Below are 17470 nucleotides of genomic sequence, written 5' to 3' on the forward strand. Positions count from 1 at the left end.
AGAGACATAGGAGACAGATTTCACTAATGCGATTCTGGCTGGAGTTGTAGCAGTAGGAGCATACCAGAGTTAAGAGACATAGGAGACAGATTTCACTAATGCGATTCTGGCTGGAGTTGTAGCAGTAGGAGCATACCAGAGTTAAGAGACATAGGAGACAGATTTCACTAATGCGATTCTGGCTGGAGTTGTAGCAGTAGGAGCATACCAGAGTTAAGAGACATAGGAGACAGATTTCACTAATGCGATTCTGGCTGGAGTTGTAGCAGTAGGAGCATACCTGTGGGAGGACAAAGATGATATTTTCAGATCAGACAGTCAGATGATGAGTGATAAGTGCAGAGTCAGAAGTGCATTTCACTTATAGAAATCGCCACTTTGAGAAAGAGCCAAGTTGCAAATGTGTACCCCCTGCAAAATGTCTTTCTTGACTTGGTACTCAAGGATTTGGATCATTTGCCCCCAAAAAAATATATGATAATCCTAACATCAAGGTGGGGTTCAAACAAGTATGCGAACACAAAGATCTGGCGATATTTCCGGACGAAAAGGAAGGCGGTATTGTTTTCTTGATAAGAGTGATTACTACAAAGAGATGTTCAGAATCCTTAACAGTTTGGACACCTATAGACCACTATCAAAAGATGCCACCTCTGACTATAAAAAGGCATTGGCTAGACTTGTAGATAAAGGGGCACAGTTGGGGATCCTTGATAAAAAAGAAAAAGGGTATCTGGTACCATTGGCTCCACGTATACCCGTGATGTATTATCTTCCAAAAGTCCATAAGGATGCCATGCATCCCCCGGGACACCCCATAGTTAGCGGAATCAACTCTGTTACATCCCGTATAGGGCGCTATATCAATTTTCATCTACGACCTTTAGTGAAATCCATCCCCTCATATCTTAAAGACACCAAAGACTCTATTAGCTTTTTGGAGCGAGTAAACTATAGCGATGACCTGTTGTTAGTAACAGCAGATGTTGCAGTCTTGTATACCTGTATACCACACAACCTCAGGCTTTCAGTTGTAAAATTTTATCTGACCAAGAGTGATAGTATTCCCAGAATCCAACAGGAATGTATCATGGAATTAATTAGTTTTGTAACAAAACACAATTACTTCTGGTTCAGTAACCAGTTCTATTTGCAGCAGAAGGAAGTGGCTATGGGGGCCAAATTTGCCCCCAGCCTGGCAAACCTTTTTATGACTCGCTGGGAGGAGGATGTCGCCTATCCCCTCAATGGACCAAAGTTGGTCCTTTGGGCCAGGTACATAAACAATGTCCTCCTCCTGTGGAAAGGTGCTAAAGATTCCTTGTGCGATTTCATGACAACTTTGAACTGTAACAACAGAAGTATAAAACTGAGCTATAAGGCTAGTTTTACCACTATACACTTTTTGGATTTAGAAATTTCAATCACGAATCATCAATTAGTTACTAAAACCTTTTTCAAACCCACCGACCACAATGGATAGATTCCGGTCGATAGTCACCACGAATCAAGGTTGAAGTCGGTCCCACATAGCCAACTGTTGCTCATTAGACCCAATTGCATGAATTTATCCAACTACAACCATCAAGCTACAATTCTCAAGTCAATATTTGTAGTGAAGGGCTACCACCCTTCAATCATAGATGAAGAAATTTGTAAAGTGTCACTGATAGATAGGAATTCATTGCTGACAGATCAACCTGGGCATGCCCAAGATACTAAGTATAAGTGGTCCTTTGTTACTGCATTTTCTGTACAACATAAACAAATAAAAGATATTTTTAACCGTCACTGGAAGGTACTTAAGAATGATCGGGTGCTAGGTCCAGTCCTTCCAGATCATGCCGGCGTTATCTATAGAAGAGCATTACCTTTGGGTGGACAAATTGTCCCCAAATGTCCTTGACCCTCCTGTCAGAGCCTCAATTTTTCACAATCTTAAGGGTTACTACCCATGCTGCAGGTGCAATGTATTTTTGCATAACACTTGTGGCAGAAGGAAATCAGAGTCTTTCATGTCTACCACAACATCCCAACAATACGAAATGAAACATTTTACCACCTGTGCTACTAGCTACATTGTATATTTAATCACCTGCCCTTGTAAAAAGCAGTATGTAGGATGCACTATACGAACCTTTTCAGTAAGGGTGAACACATTGCGAGCATTAAAAAAAGACCACATTAACCATAGTGTACCTAGACACTACTTTCATCATCACAATAAAAATCCACTAGGCACAAAGTTCCAGATCATAGTTAAATTTATCCCCCATTGGAGGGGTGATTCCTGTCTAAGAGGGGTCTCACACCTTGAGACATTCTGGATTCACAAATTAAAATCATATTCGTCCTACGGGATGAATATAGACTGGGAAATGAATGCCTTTATCAATCAATCCTAAAATTAACATTATCATATATTAGTTGTTCTCTGTCCTTCTTTTGGGTATTTTACAACCTATGTGTACATTCATATTTTATATATGGGTTCGTTCATATATTACATACACATCAAAGATTTTAGCTGCTTATTTGATGGAGTGTAATGTTTGATGTATCTCATATGATTTACAATTGTGCAATTTGCATTTATGTACTTTGAATGACATCTAAATTTTGCAATCGCTGTTTATGGATTTCACATAATTGAAAAGATTGATGTTAGGTGGGGGCTATCTTTTCTTTATATTACTCTGGTGAACGATCAGCCTCTTTATGAGGGATTATATGAGATGCGGCTCCCCCGGCATATAGGAGGGGTGTAAACTGAGCACTGATGACTAATGAGTGACGTGGGCTCCCCTAGACGCTGATCCAATTTGGAGATCTTGATGTCGATGGGTGTGGTTTTGTTGACTGAGTCATCACGTGGCGATGAAGATACCCATACTGCATCCTGTTTTGCAAGCCATGGATCATGTGACTGCAATCATATCGAGGCTTGGTCGTCCGCCGTAATAATGCAATGACTAATAGGTTTGCAGCATGAATTGGTGACATGTAGGGCATGCTCCCCACGCAGTACTCCCGTGATTGGTGCATGACTGCGAGGCAAGAGACGAACGCCGTCTACCATGAGACATTACAATTATGTCCGGCTAATGGTGGCTTATTGAATTAATTGATTTATGTATTCTTGTATATATAGCGCAGTGGTAGCCAGCAAGTTTATGCTTCAGTGGAAGTCCTGTAGGACGAAACGCGTTGGGTTAATGCTTGCTAAAGCTCTACACACTGCGTATGTGTATATATTTTATGTGATCATCTTTTTATTGTTACGCATCCGCCACGATGTTTGTACCTTATTACATTAGAACCCTACATTTTTGATCTATGCTATGTGGAAGCCTTCTCTCTTTTTTCTTCTATGATCACTGCTCCTACCATTGATTGGTGATCAGTTTGTGGATATTGCATAACATTAGGAGATCTTGGTTGAATTCCTGGTTCCAGTACCCATTGACTGCTGCAAAAGTGCTGGAGTGTGCCTTCATGTCAGCCATCTAAGGAGATTGTAATCTGCAATCCATGTTTGCATCCTTGCCTGTATGACTCACTGCCACTGGTGTCTGGGTCCACAAATCATGGTCAGAGTACCTACACCTCCCCTGGGTGGTGGAAGCACAGTCCTTGGTGCCGTCTGATCTTGAATATTTGAATATCATCATCTGCAACCTTTTGGGATATAACATCATTCACTCTACTAAAGATTCCCTTTGTAGATTATTCCCTGATATCCCATTTGTTTGGACTTATAACTTTATCACATTTTGTTTCTGTTTATCTGAACATTGATGTGTATACACGTGCACTTTAGATATTACCTCACATGCCTGCATTCAGCTGAGTCGGCTGTTATAGTAATATCCTATTTACGTTGTTTGGTTTAGATTTGAACTTATATTTAGAATTTGTTCTAATTCCCTTTTTTTTCACTCACATCTCATGCATATGATTAGTCTTATTGTTGTGTTAGCAGCTTATTTTCACATTGGTCATGCAGTAATTTATTCACATATTTATTCTGCTACATGTCTTTGTTAAAAAAAAAAAATAAGCGTATAATAATTGGTTTGTGAAAGTTATAGCAAACAAACTATGGTATTTATACTGGAATTTACGCAGATTTTACTTTCTGACTGCCTATCACATCCCTTGACATGCTAAAATGGCAGGACAGTGGAAGTAGACACCCAAAGGAATTTGATGAGAGGCATGTTGAGCCCAATGAAGAATTTACTTTTTTGTCAAAAGTGTTATATATATAATGATGAGAACATTTTTTTTTTTATTTATATATCATTTAGGTGACACAAAGTTGTCACGTAAATGATATATTGCTCACACATACCATGGGTATATGTGGAATTACACCCCTAAATACATTCTGCTGCTTCTCCTGAGTATGGGGGTACCACATGTGTGACACCTGTTGGGAGCCTAGTCGCATACAGGTGTTGAAAACCAATGACCACCTTCAGGATTTTAAAGGGCGTAGATTGTTCATTTCACTTCCTCACTACCTATCAAAGTTTCGGAGGCCCTGAAATGCCAGGATAGAACAACCCCCCCCCCCCAAAAAAAAAAAAATTACACCTTTTCTGAAAGTGGAAACCCCAGGATATTTGCTTATAGGCATGGCGAGTCCATGGAAGATTTTGTTTTTTGACACAAGTTTTTTTATTTATTTTTACACAAAAACACAATATATTGCCCAATTGTTTGGTAAGATATAAAAGATGAGCTTTAAAATTGTGCATGCCTGTAGACACTTTTAAAGCCTTTACAGGTTGCCACTTTAGATTTACACAGGCGGTCTAGTGCTAGAATTACTGCCCTCGATCTGACATTCACGATGATATGCATGGTACAATCGCTGTTTACATCGACACTGACACAAGACCAATGCTTGCGTTCGCCTTTGCGCATGAGCACAGGGGAATGGGGCACTTTAAAAAAAATGTTTTATTTAATTAGCTTTTTTTATTTTTACACTGCCCCTTTCATATTTTTTTTATCACTTTTATTGTTTTCACAGGGTATGTATATATTTCATGTGATAACAATAGGCAGTGACATATACTATTTTCTGAGAAATCTGGGGTCTGTTAGACTCTAGATCTTTCAATGAACCTTTTCCAAATAAAAAATGGGGCTGTTTATATCTAGTGAAACTGAAGTGATGAAATGCTCGTAGCTTCTGGCTTCTTAGACCATAGAGATGATTGGAGCCATTCTAGTCTCTGATCAGCTCTATGGTCAGCTAGCGGAACCACCAGCTGCTTTCTCGGGTTCCCCGGTTGGACAGGAGAGAATGAGAAAACTGTGGAAGGCAGCAGGAGGAGGGGTGCTTCCCCTCCCACTGCTTGTAAAAGCAATCTAGCAGCCAATTAGCCACTAGGATTGCTTTTACATGAAAGCTGACCACTGGCTGAGAAAAACGATACCAAGATGATGCATGCACCTAGGTATAACCACTCAAAATCCAGCCATGTACCAGTGCATTGGTGGTCCTTGTTGGGCATATATGTAATTTTCTTTTCTTTTAATGCAGCCTCTGTGGGCTGAACAAAAAAGGGAACATAACAAATTCCCCCATTCACATTGTTCGATGTGGATGAAGGAATATCTGCCAGAAAAAGTGTGTGGTATGCCCACCATTAGACCACCTACTTCTAATGATGGGCATACATACAATGTTTTTTTTTTTTGTTTAAAACAGATTTCTCCATTCATATCGGTCAATGTGGATGAAGAAATCTGCCAAAAAAAGTGGAAAAAAAAATGCTGAAGCATAGGAGTGATCCGCCCACTGACCAACCCAGGCTCCCATGCTTGGGCATATATGTGCTTTTTTTTTCTGTGAATGAGAAATCGCCTCCTACAGCATTGCAATCACTGACGTATGTATTGTGAAAGCACACCCTGCTGCTGTCAAAATAAACATATCGGTGCTGCAGCTGAATGGCTTTCCTGTATAGCAAACAATGATTAACAATAAAACACAGTAATAACCAAAAATTAACTCAATAAAATGACAACTATTTTTTGTGATTTTTTTTTCTTTTTTTTCTTTTTTTTTTTTTTACTTTTTTGTAACTTATAAACTGTAAACTTTCCAGGCTAGGATCTCTCAAAATGCGATAGCCAGTTTGCTGGCGATCTAACATCTTTTGAGACCCTGGGGGAATGTGTGCCCTAGACTGTGCTGTGCTGTACCTTATACTAATACTCCACTAGTGTGTGGTAGCAACAGAAGCAGTCCTTGAGGCAGAGACCAGGTTGGCAAGGAGGGACAAAAAAGTGGGTGTCTCTTCTTATTCCATGTCTGCTATAAACACATCTTTTTTGGGGTGACTTTTGGATTAGGGTACCAGAAATGGCATTTGGAAAATATCTCTCATGCAGCTGGCTCACTGCATCTGGACTGGGAGCTTGGGCCACAGCACCTTCTGGATACAAAAGGGCCATGATTAACTCTTCCTGAAATTTTAGGAAGGATCCACTTCTTTCTGATGCTTTGTGAAGTACAAAAGCGTTGAACAGAGTCAGTCAAAATACATATACAGGCACTTTCTTGTACCAGCGTCTGGCTTTACGGTAAACTAAGTATGGCTTCATCAACCGAGCATCTGGATTGGGAGCTTGGGCCACAGCACCTTCTGGATACAAAAGGGCCGTGATTAACTCTTCCTGAAATTTTGGGAAGGATCCACTTCTTTCTGATGCTTTGTAAAGTACAAAAGCGTTGAACAGAGTCAGTCAAAATACATATACAGGCACTTTCTTGTACCAGCGTCTGGCTTTACGGTAAACTAAGTATGGCTTCATCATCCAAGCATTGAAGTCCACCCCTCCCATGTTAAAATTGTAGAGAGGGGCTTCTCAACATCAGACTCCATTGTTTTTAACTAGCCCTGCAGGAAATGTCATTCTTGTATGTGTGCGATGTAAAATATTTTGTACTGTTTGTAGGTCTTATAGCAGCACCATCTTGAATTTAAACGCATTGTATGGTGTGCCCCCCAAATATGTTCTTGTATATTGTAATAGGCCCTGACCAGGTCTTTTGGGCTGGAGCACCCCCCCCCTCCTCATTACCTCTTAATTAGTGGCCACCAGTGTTAGGATGTATCCCCTTCAGTTCTCCCACATAGAGGAGTTCAGCTCCCATGGTTGAGACAAAGGATCTTCCATTCTATTACTAGAGTAGGACCCACTAATTCGGGGTACTTTATCGCAGTAAGTGGGCTTAGCACTACATGACCATATAGTATGACCAAACCCCCGTATTTTTTCAATATGTTCAGGTGTTTTTAACTAGCCCTGCAGGAAATGTCATGACTGTAGGATAACAGATGTAATTAACATGCCCTACTACCACAACTACATACCCTTATCAACGCTAGCTCCCAAAAAACCATCGCCTGTAAAAGAAAACAAGACAATACCCCTACATCCTAACAATACTTTACCAATATAAGGGAGGGTGGGCGGGAACTTTCTACAGGAAACTGTTACTCCTCCCAGGGCGGGGTAAACTTATAAAGACCCTCCTAGTACCTCCCCCTCGGTTAACTAATAAACACTCCTACATATATGTTAACTCCACTGCTGCCACAGTCATGTATTCCCTCCACCTATGCATTACATGCTGTGTTACGGGCCTTTCTTGACTGTAGGATAACAGATGTAATTAACATGCCCTACTACCACAACTACATACCCTTACCCCAATAACTCAGACCACACCGATATTGGAGTATTAAAAGGCCGTAGCAGCCTATTTTATTTAAACAAATATATATTTTAGAATATAAAAATATAAAAATATAACATATCCATCATAAAACAGCAAAACAACAACATCTGTTAAACAACCTGTCTAATTTCTCAAGCGTTGGTCTGAGCAATAGCTTCATAATCATCAGTGTACAAATAACAAAAACTTGCCCTGCGGTCCCATCAAATTTGTCACATAGGCCTCAAGCCGACAAGCTGGCTCAGAGACTACCAATGACCGCAGAGCCCCATTATCACTTCCCGGTTAACCTCCGTTAACCGGGAACCACCATCATGAGCCATATCAACACTAGCTCCCAAAAAACTCTTACTTTTTGCCATCTTCTTTCTCTTGCCCAGACCATCGCCCGCCACAGCACCCGAGAATAACACCTCAGTCTCGTGTGCCCCTCCACACCCGAAGTGCTCGCTGTATGCCATCTTGTAAACCTAGGGCCCACAAGTCTATACCCACTTCGTTCAAGTGAACCCCATCCGCCCGTAAATACCTCCAGGTTTCAAACTCAAGTTCAAGGTGTCTAACCGCCAAACCACCATTATTGATCACGAACTTGCTCACTTCTCTGTTTATTTTTTTCCGTGCCCTGTTGACACCTTCTACTGACCTAGCCATCCTCCATGATGTCCGAGCCACCATGTCAGACCAGACAATCACCATCTTAGGGAAAGCTTCCTTCAACTGCCAAACATCCAACTTTATGTCCTGTTTTATGTCTACCATGGCCCTAATACCCAAGTCATTGCCGCCTACATGAATAACTAAGACGTCTATCTCGCTGTGCATACCGATGAACCTCGGAAACCAACCTTCCCCACAACATGCCGGGGATCCCCAACCACTTGATACATGCCTCCCGTTTGCTGAAACCCAATTGCCTACCCTTCAAACGTGCGTCACCTCTCCGTGCCCCCCAGGACACGTAAGAATGGCCCATGATCCAGACCATCCCCGGCAACGAATCTGAAACAGAAGAAAAGAAAAACAACCGAACTATAAAAACCCCCATATTCCACATTCATTGCCATATATCCACTCTACCAGAAACTTTCCCATTCTGTTTTACAAACCAACCACCAGGTGGGGCCGAACATGAGACTGAAACCTATTAGATTCCCACCGACCAATTTGTTTAACCGCATCCACATGCATACCATTTCTGGCTGCTTCCCTAGCTGCTCCTATCCTAAACGAATGAGACGAGAAATCCTTCTCATCCAGGCCCAATCCCCGTAGGCATTTCGTAAAGACTGCCACAAATTGAAATCTAGACAAAAATTCACCCCTTAAATGTATCAAAAAGGGTCCCGGTCGTACTGAACGATATTTTAAAAATTCCCGAACCGCCTCTACCGGGCATAACTGCGATCCCTGCACTGGGTAAACCTGTACCAGTCTGCCTTTTCCCAACTGATCAGTCTTAGATTTCCGTAACCACAACTTTAACCCCTCCGCCCCATACTGTACATCATGATAACCCAGCCCCCCTTCCACTTTCTTAGAAGGACTGACTAATTCCCCGATCCTGAAAGCCCCAAAAAAGGCCAACAAAAATGCCACTTTAAACAACATACTTTCATAGTTGGATAAGCATACCCCCTCCAACTGTGTTATAATACCTTGCAGTATCTCAAACGTCACCGGTCTTCTACCGTCCTTGCTGACCATCGACTTCCTATATTCTTTTATCGCCTTCAAACGTGCGTCACCTCTCCGTGCCCCCCAGGACACGTAAGAATGGCCCATGATCCAGACCATCCCCGGCAACGAATCTGAAACAGAAGAAAAGAAAAACAACCGAACTATAAAAACCCCCATATTCCACATTCATTGCCATATATCCACTCTACCAGAAACTGTCCCATTCTGTTTTACAAACCAACCACCAGGTGGGGCCGAACATGAGACTGAAACCTATTAGATTCCCACCGACCAATTTGTTTAACCGCATCCACATGCATACCATTTCTGGCTGCTTCCCTAGCTGCTCCTATCCTAAACGAATGAGACGAGAAATCCTTCTCATCCAGGCCCAATCCCCGTAGGCATTTCGTAAAGACTGCCACAAATTGAAATCTAGACAAAAATTCACCCCTTAAATGTATCAAAAAGGGTCCCGGTCGTACTGAACGATATTTTAAAAATTCCCGAACCGCCTCTACCGGGCATAACTGCGATCCCTGCACTGGGTAAACCTGTACCAGTCTGCCTTTTCCCAACTGATCAGTCTTAGATTTCCGTAACCACAACTTTAACCCCTCCGCCCCATACTGTACATCATGATAACCCAGCCCCCCTTCCACTTTCTTAGAAGGACTGACTAATTCCCCGATCCTGAAAGCCCCAAAAAAGGCCAACAAAAATGCCACTTTAAACAACATACTTTCATAGTTGGATAAGCATACCCCCTCCAACTGTGTTATAATACCTTGCAGTATCTCAAACGTCACCGGTCTTCTACCGTCCTTGCTGACCATCGACTTCCTATATTCTTTTATCGCCTGCCTTACCCAAAAGTCCTTGGTAAAGTCCACCTGTCCTTGCAATTTAAACAAAAATGCCAAACCCGCTACCTTCTTATTTACCACCGACGCAGACACGCCTTCCTCCATTTTTCTGGCAATGTAGTAAATCAACAACAACCTCACTTCACATCCAACCGGCTCCTCCCCAATTCCTTGTACAAACTCCATCCATTCCTTCCATACCTTAGCGTATGCTGCCCATGTCGACCCACTCACCGACTTCCTTATCCATCCAGCGATGAGGCCAATGCTATCCCCCACAGCCATTTGGGATAAGGTACCCCTTGCTGCTCCGCTTCCGGCGCCAACTCCCGAAACTTGTCCCACTGAAAGCGAGACAACGCATCAGCTATCACATTTTCCACCCCTGGTAAATGTACCGCATGAATGAAAACATTCAACTGCAGACAGCGCAATACTAAGTGTTGCAATAACCTGATCACTGGAGGAGATGATGCCGTAATCCTGTTAATTACTTGCACCACCCCCAAATTGTCCCCATGGAAACGCACCTTCAGATCCCTGAAAGATGCTCCCCACAGTTCCACCGCCAGCACTACCGGAAACAACTCCAGCAGAACCAGATTCTTTGTGAATCCTGCCTCAACCCATGCCTGGGGCCATGGCCCTGCACTCCACTTTCCCTGAAAAAATTCCCCAAAACCCGTGGAACCTGCGGCATCCGTGAATAGTTCCAGGTCAAAGTTGCTGACTGGACCAGACATCCATATTGCCCTACCATTAAAATTTTCCAAAAACGTATGCCACACTCTCAAATCTGCCCTGTGCGTTTCTCTTAATCGCACGAAATGTCTCGGCGATTTGATTCCACTCGTGCTAGACGCAAGCCTGCGACTAAACACCCTCCCCGTCGGTAATATGCGGCATGCAAAGTTAAGCTTGCCCAATACTGACTGTAGTGTCCTTAACTGCACTTTCTTTAATCCTAAAAGCCCTGCAATTTCTCTCTTCAGGTCTTCCAGCTTATCGTCCGGCAGCCTGCATTCCATTGAATCCGAATCTAGGACAATTCCCAAGAACTGGATGACCGTGCAAGGTCCCTCCATCTTATCAGCAGCCAATGGAATGCCAAATCTATCTGCAATGTGCTCCAGCGTTGCCAGCAGCACCGCGCAGATCTTAGAGGCCACTGGACCTATACAAAGAAAATCGTCTAGGTAATGAATAACAGAATTCACCCCCGACACATCCCGCACAACCTATTCCACAAAAGAGCTAAACTGCTCAAATATCGCGTACGATATTGAGCAGCCCATGGGTAGGCACTTGTCCACGTAGAATTCGTTGTTCCAATGACACCCCAGTAGCCTAAAACTATCCGGGTGCACAGGCAGTAGTCTGAAAGCGGATTCCACATCCGCTTTTGCCATCAGAGCCCCCTTCCCATAACGACGGACCCATCTCACTGCCGCATCGAATGAAGTATAGGTCACGGAGCACGCCCCCTGATCTATAGCATCGTTCACTGACCCCCCTTTTGGGAACGATAGATGATGAATTAGCCTGAATTTTCCCGGTTCCTTTTTTGGGACCACCCCCAGCGGCGAGACCACTAGGTCGTCAAACGGCGCAACTGGAAATGGGCCACCCATCCACCCCAATGCAACCTCCTTCCTCAGCTTCTCCAAAACCACATCTGGATGTTGCATTGCTGACCGTAAATTGCGTGGAACCGGTGGGATCACCGTCAACTCGCATGGAATCCTAAAACCAACCGAAAAACCTGACTCCAACAATTGAGCTGCTACCTTATCCGGATACCTACCTAGAAACGGTTGCATCCTTTCCACTGTCACTGGGGTCCTCCCTTTTGTTTGCAGTCTCTCCTGTACGAGCTTTTCCCTGTTTAAAACATCTGGACCCGGGGTGAGAGCCCCCGCATCCCGAACACTCGTGTTTATACTTACATGCGACTCCAAACCTGCATGTCCCGGTGTTGTATTGCCAACAAACCCCTTTTCTGTTTCCGACCGAATGTCCCTGGGTCGAAGGTCCACCGGCCCCCCCTGAAAAAACGCACCTCAGCCTCACTCGCTCTGGGGGCGGGGCTAGCACTTCTCTCCCCTCTGGCTAGTCTAGGCCGCCGCACCGCTCCCGATCCATTCCGCCGACCGCTGTTCGCGGTCTGCTCCACCTGTTGCCCCTACAGCCCCTGCATCCCCCGGCGGAACCCATGCTGATGCCGGGCCCGTGCGACCCTTTTCTGCTTCAAAACGCTGCACTAGCTCTTTTATGCCTGCCAAGAAACCCCCTAAGCCAGAGGCCCGCCCGTTTGTTTCATTCACTCTGCCACCTTCACTCACTCCTGCAACCCCCAGCCCCCCACTACTTGGCAGACCTGCAACAGAATTAATGACATTAGACTCACCAGGCTGCACAGGCGTCACCTCATCAGCCGGACTTCTGTTCTCCACCACTGCTGTCCTCCTAGAGGGGGGGGCCGCCTCTTCCTCTGACCCGGACCGCTCATCTTCCCCAATGCACTCCCCATCTTCCTCCTCAGCAGACGAAGGCCCACCCGGCCTGGACGCCAAGGTTGCCGTTGAAGCCGCGGCCGTAGGCCCCCGCCTCCGCGTATCCCATCTGCCGGCTGCTTTTTGCTGTACCTTGCCCGGACCGGTGTTGGCAACCACAGTCCTGCCGTCAGGTATCCGCTCTGCTCTCCCAGGCCGTCCTCTCTCACTCCTTCTGAGATCCCCTGCCGTGGAACCAGAAGGCTCAGGGATCTCTCCACGTGCACCGCTGCGCACCTCAGCCTCACTCGCTCTGGGGGCGGGGCTAGCACTTCTCTCCCCTCTGGCTAGTCTAGGCCGCCGCGCCGCTCCCGATCCATCCCGCCGACCGCTGTTCGCTCCTCCATCCCTTCTCCTCCTTCCATCCAACTCACTCGCCGCTCTTTTAGGCGGCGGGCCCGCCGAGGGACCAGCATGTGTCCCGGGCTGCCGCTGTTCAGGGGAAAAACGCTCTGGAGGCCGCGACCACCGTGTCCTAGTACCGCTCATTCCCCCCCTGCTAGCTGTAGGTTCTGTCCCCCTCACCGCTGCCTCTATGGTGTCCTGGAGCCAGGCAGCCCCCCTCACCATTGCTTCTTCCCTCATTTGCTCCATGAGATGCTCCAGGTCAGCCATGCTGCTCTTCAGAGAACTTTCTACAGGAAACTGTTACTCCTCCCAGGGCGGGGTAAACTTATAAAGACCCTCCTAGTACCTCCCCCTCGGTTAACTAATAAACACTCCTACATATATGTTAACTCCACTGCTGCCACAGTCATGTATTCCCTCCACCTATGCATTACATGCTGTGTTACGGGCCTTTCTTTTTTGTATGTGTGCGCTGTATAATATTTTGTACTGTTTGTAGGTCTTATAGCAGCACCATCTTGAATTTAAACGCATTGTATGGTGTGCCCCCCAAATATGTTCTTGTATATTGTAATAGGCCCTGACCAGGTCTTTTGGGCTGGAGCACCCCTCCCCCTCCTCATTACCTCTTAATTAGTGGCCACCAGTGTTAGGATGTATCCCCTTCAGTTCTCCCACATAGAGGAGTTCAGCTCCCATGGTTGAGACAAAGGATCTTCCATTCTATTACTAGAGTAGGACCCACTAATTCGGGGTACTTTGTCGCAGTAAGTGGGCTTAGCACTATATGACCATATAGTGTGACCAAACCCCCGTATTTTTTGAATATGTTCAGGTGTTTTTAACTAGCCCTGCAGGAAATGTCATTCTTGTATGTGTGCGCTGTAAAATATTTTGTTCCATTGTAGCCTGGACTGTTGTGTCTGCGTGAATGGAAGACAGGATGAAAACATCCTAGTTCTCCTTTCCACTTCACTGCAAGCAATTTATCATTTCTAAATCAGGCTTTCTCCCCCTTTGTAAGTCAGGTATTTACATGCCATTGGAGGAAGCCACGCGATTAGGTCACATGGTGCCACATGATCCAATTCCAGAATCAAAGAAGTGTCTAACAAGTGGCATTCTTGTATAAAAATAGTCCACGTACAAGTGGTACCCCTTATGGAACAAGGGAAACACCAAGTACCATACAATCCTTTCACTGCTCCCCATGTGTTCTGGGCATACTGGGGGCTCCACATGACTATCTTTTCCCTCGTAAATCCAATAAAAAACATTTATAGCCTGTTGCCCTCTCACAGTTTTTTATAGTTTGACTCCGTATCTGGCACGCTTGCTGGGGAGAAGCTGTTTGAATGCAAGGCAGCTAGAAAAATTAACGAGGGACTCATCTATGCAGACATTTTGTTGGGGCAAATACAAGTCTGCAAATTTCAGGTAAAGTGATTTTCGAAGAGCTGAAGTTGTGGAACAGATCATATCCAGGGTCACCAAGAGGATGACAGAGTTTATTGTCATTGAAATGCATAAATCACATTATATTCTCATATCTACACCTGGCCATGGCAACAGAGAACATATGAGGAATCGGGTCTGTGGACCAATATGACCGCAACTCATTCTTTTTAGTAATGCCCATGTTGAGGGTTAGGCCCAAAAAAGATTTAAATTAGAAAACCATGATACGTTTCCATGCAGGTTGTCTTGCAAAGGAATGAATCTGGATTGGCGGCAATAAATTGCTCTGCAAATAAATTGCTTTCATCTACAATCGATTGATACAGATCTTCTGTGAAAAACAGCCCAAAAAAATCAAGGGGAGTTAAATATGGTGTTTCCACCTGAATTCCTGGTTGGGCAGTGAATGGAGGAAGTATGGGTGCTGCAGACTCTGTGGGCTGCCAATCAGGATTTGCAAGCACATCAAGAAGGACACGATGGGCTCTACAGGCCTCTGTTTTAATTCTTAGTGGCTGCGGGACATTACTTGGGCTAACCACCGCACCAGCTTGGATTGCACTTATGAGACTCGCCACATCACCAAGTGATACTACAGTGCTGGTGTGTAAAAGACCAGAATGTACTAGGGTGCTGGTGCTTGCCAGTTCACCAAAAGGTAGTGTGGCACTATTACTGGCACTCTGCTGCATACAAGAATCATCATGTGATTGTAGCACCTCAGCAACCTGGGAATGGGGTCTGGTACACCTGACCTTAGCAGGTACCTCTTCTCCATTATCTGAGCTATCTGTCAGGGTGCCACTGCTCTCTACAGGTTTGTATTCTGAGCCTGATTCTGTCAGTGAGGCTCCCCTTCGCTCTCATCTGACATACTCAAATTCCTGTAGGCCTCTTCACTAGTGTACCTTTTGTTGGACATTTTGGCCACTAAATTTACAGGTACCTAGTGCAGCTCATGGGAAAAAGAGCACCTGGCTGCCAGAGACTGCTTGAACCGCTACAAGAAATGTACCTGCTAGTGCTAGCAGAGATCGGGCTGACCTTGCTAATGCGGTGGTTTTGTATATATATCAGAACTGACAGCGACCTAATGACACTGCACTTGTTTGGGAAGGGGGAGGGTGGCAGAGGGGCTAAATACAGGTGCTGGCAAGTGTCAGGGCTGATCCTGCTAACACTGCATTTTTGGGGGTTCTGATCTGATTAAAGATATTGATCTGTTCAGACACTATACTAGTCATGAAGGTTTATAGTGTGTCTGTGATAGTATCACTTCACTGGCAAGCAAAGGGTTAAAATGTAATAGTGAATATGTGGCGGACAAACTGACACTATCTGGGATTAACGCTTACTGACGCTAACGTTATCTGGCATCACCCGTGACACTAACACAGTGATCAGTAAAAATAAACCTGTACAGTGTACAAATGACACTGTGACAGGGCAGTGAAAAGGGTTAACTGTGGGGGTGTTCAAGGGGTTAAATGTGTCTAACTATGTGATTGTAAGTCAGTGTAGTTCTTTTACTCACAGTAGCTGTTACCTCTTCTCTCTCTGGAACCGAAAAGGGCTCCACTAGAGAAGAGATTGTTATTTCCTGTGCTTGTGTTTTGTAAACACAGGCACATGCTGTTCTGTTATTCGCCAGAACTAATCAGCAGGTCCAGGCCAAAAATCATAACTAATCAGTATTGAATCAAATAACAGAACAATTCCCGACTCGGGAACACACAGGGAACGCGGATCACATATATATACTTGATCCGACGCACATTTGCCACTTGTAGCATAGGGCGGACTTAAAGTGGTTAAGGACACTCTATATATTATACACTTACACAGAGGTGGACTTGTGTACTGTATAAGTCATTTAAGTAGTGGAGCGCTGCCTGAGAATGAAGGACTGTTTTCCTTAATAGCACTAACTGATATATTCCTGTACAAATTCATTTTTTCTGATACTCATATCCTTTTAACTATTTCATATCTTTTTTCAGTTATTGATTTGCATATAGGTTTTCCTCTCTTGTAATTCAGGAAATTACTTCCATCTAGATGCTTATACACACTATTAATTTAGTTGGGCTATATTTCTTTTTTTATTACAAACGATTTTTATTTTTTTAAAAGAAATAAACAAAAAAAGTGACATCTACAGTCTGGTATCAATGTACATTATAAATAATGTTATCCAAAGCATAATAACAGAAAGAGTCATACCAAAAGCGTATTTCAGAGCGTACAGAATACATCTTGAGTAAATCAATACAGGAAGGTGTTGCCTATACATGGTCTAGATATTTCACACAGTCACTAGCTTTATGTCTGAAAAATGAGTTTATGGGATTTCCAAGGTTCCCATCTACGGTCAAATAAATGCATTTTGTCCTGTAAGGTATACAGAATCCTCTCCATAATCATTATCATATCAATTCTGTCTCGGATGGAGTTTAGAGGAACAACTGGGGACTTCCAATGAAGGGCAATGACCCAAAGGATGGATATACATATTGTGTGTATAAGGCATTCCTCTTTGCGGAGGATTCCTGGAATTGGTGCTCCAAGTAAACATATCGGGAGCGTGAGCTTCAGAGGGGTTCCAGAGATTGCAGAGGCGACTTCAGTCACCTTTTCCCATATCGGGGTGAGAATACTACAATCCCAAAATATGTGTTTGAATGTGCCCAGCAATTGCCATCCTCTGAAGCACAATCCCGATGTACCAGGGTACATTATTTGCAGTCTGGAGGGTGTGTAGTACCATCTAGTGAGGACCTTATAGGCCGTTTCTCTAATCG

This window comes from Aquarana catesbeiana, linkage group LG03, assembly GCF_042186555.1.
Source record: "Aquarana catesbeiana isolate 2022-GZ linkage group LG03, ASM4218655v1, whole genome shotgun sequence".
Lineage (NCBI taxonomy): Eukaryota > Metazoa > Chordata > Amphibia > Anura > Ranidae > Aquarana > Aquarana catesbeiana.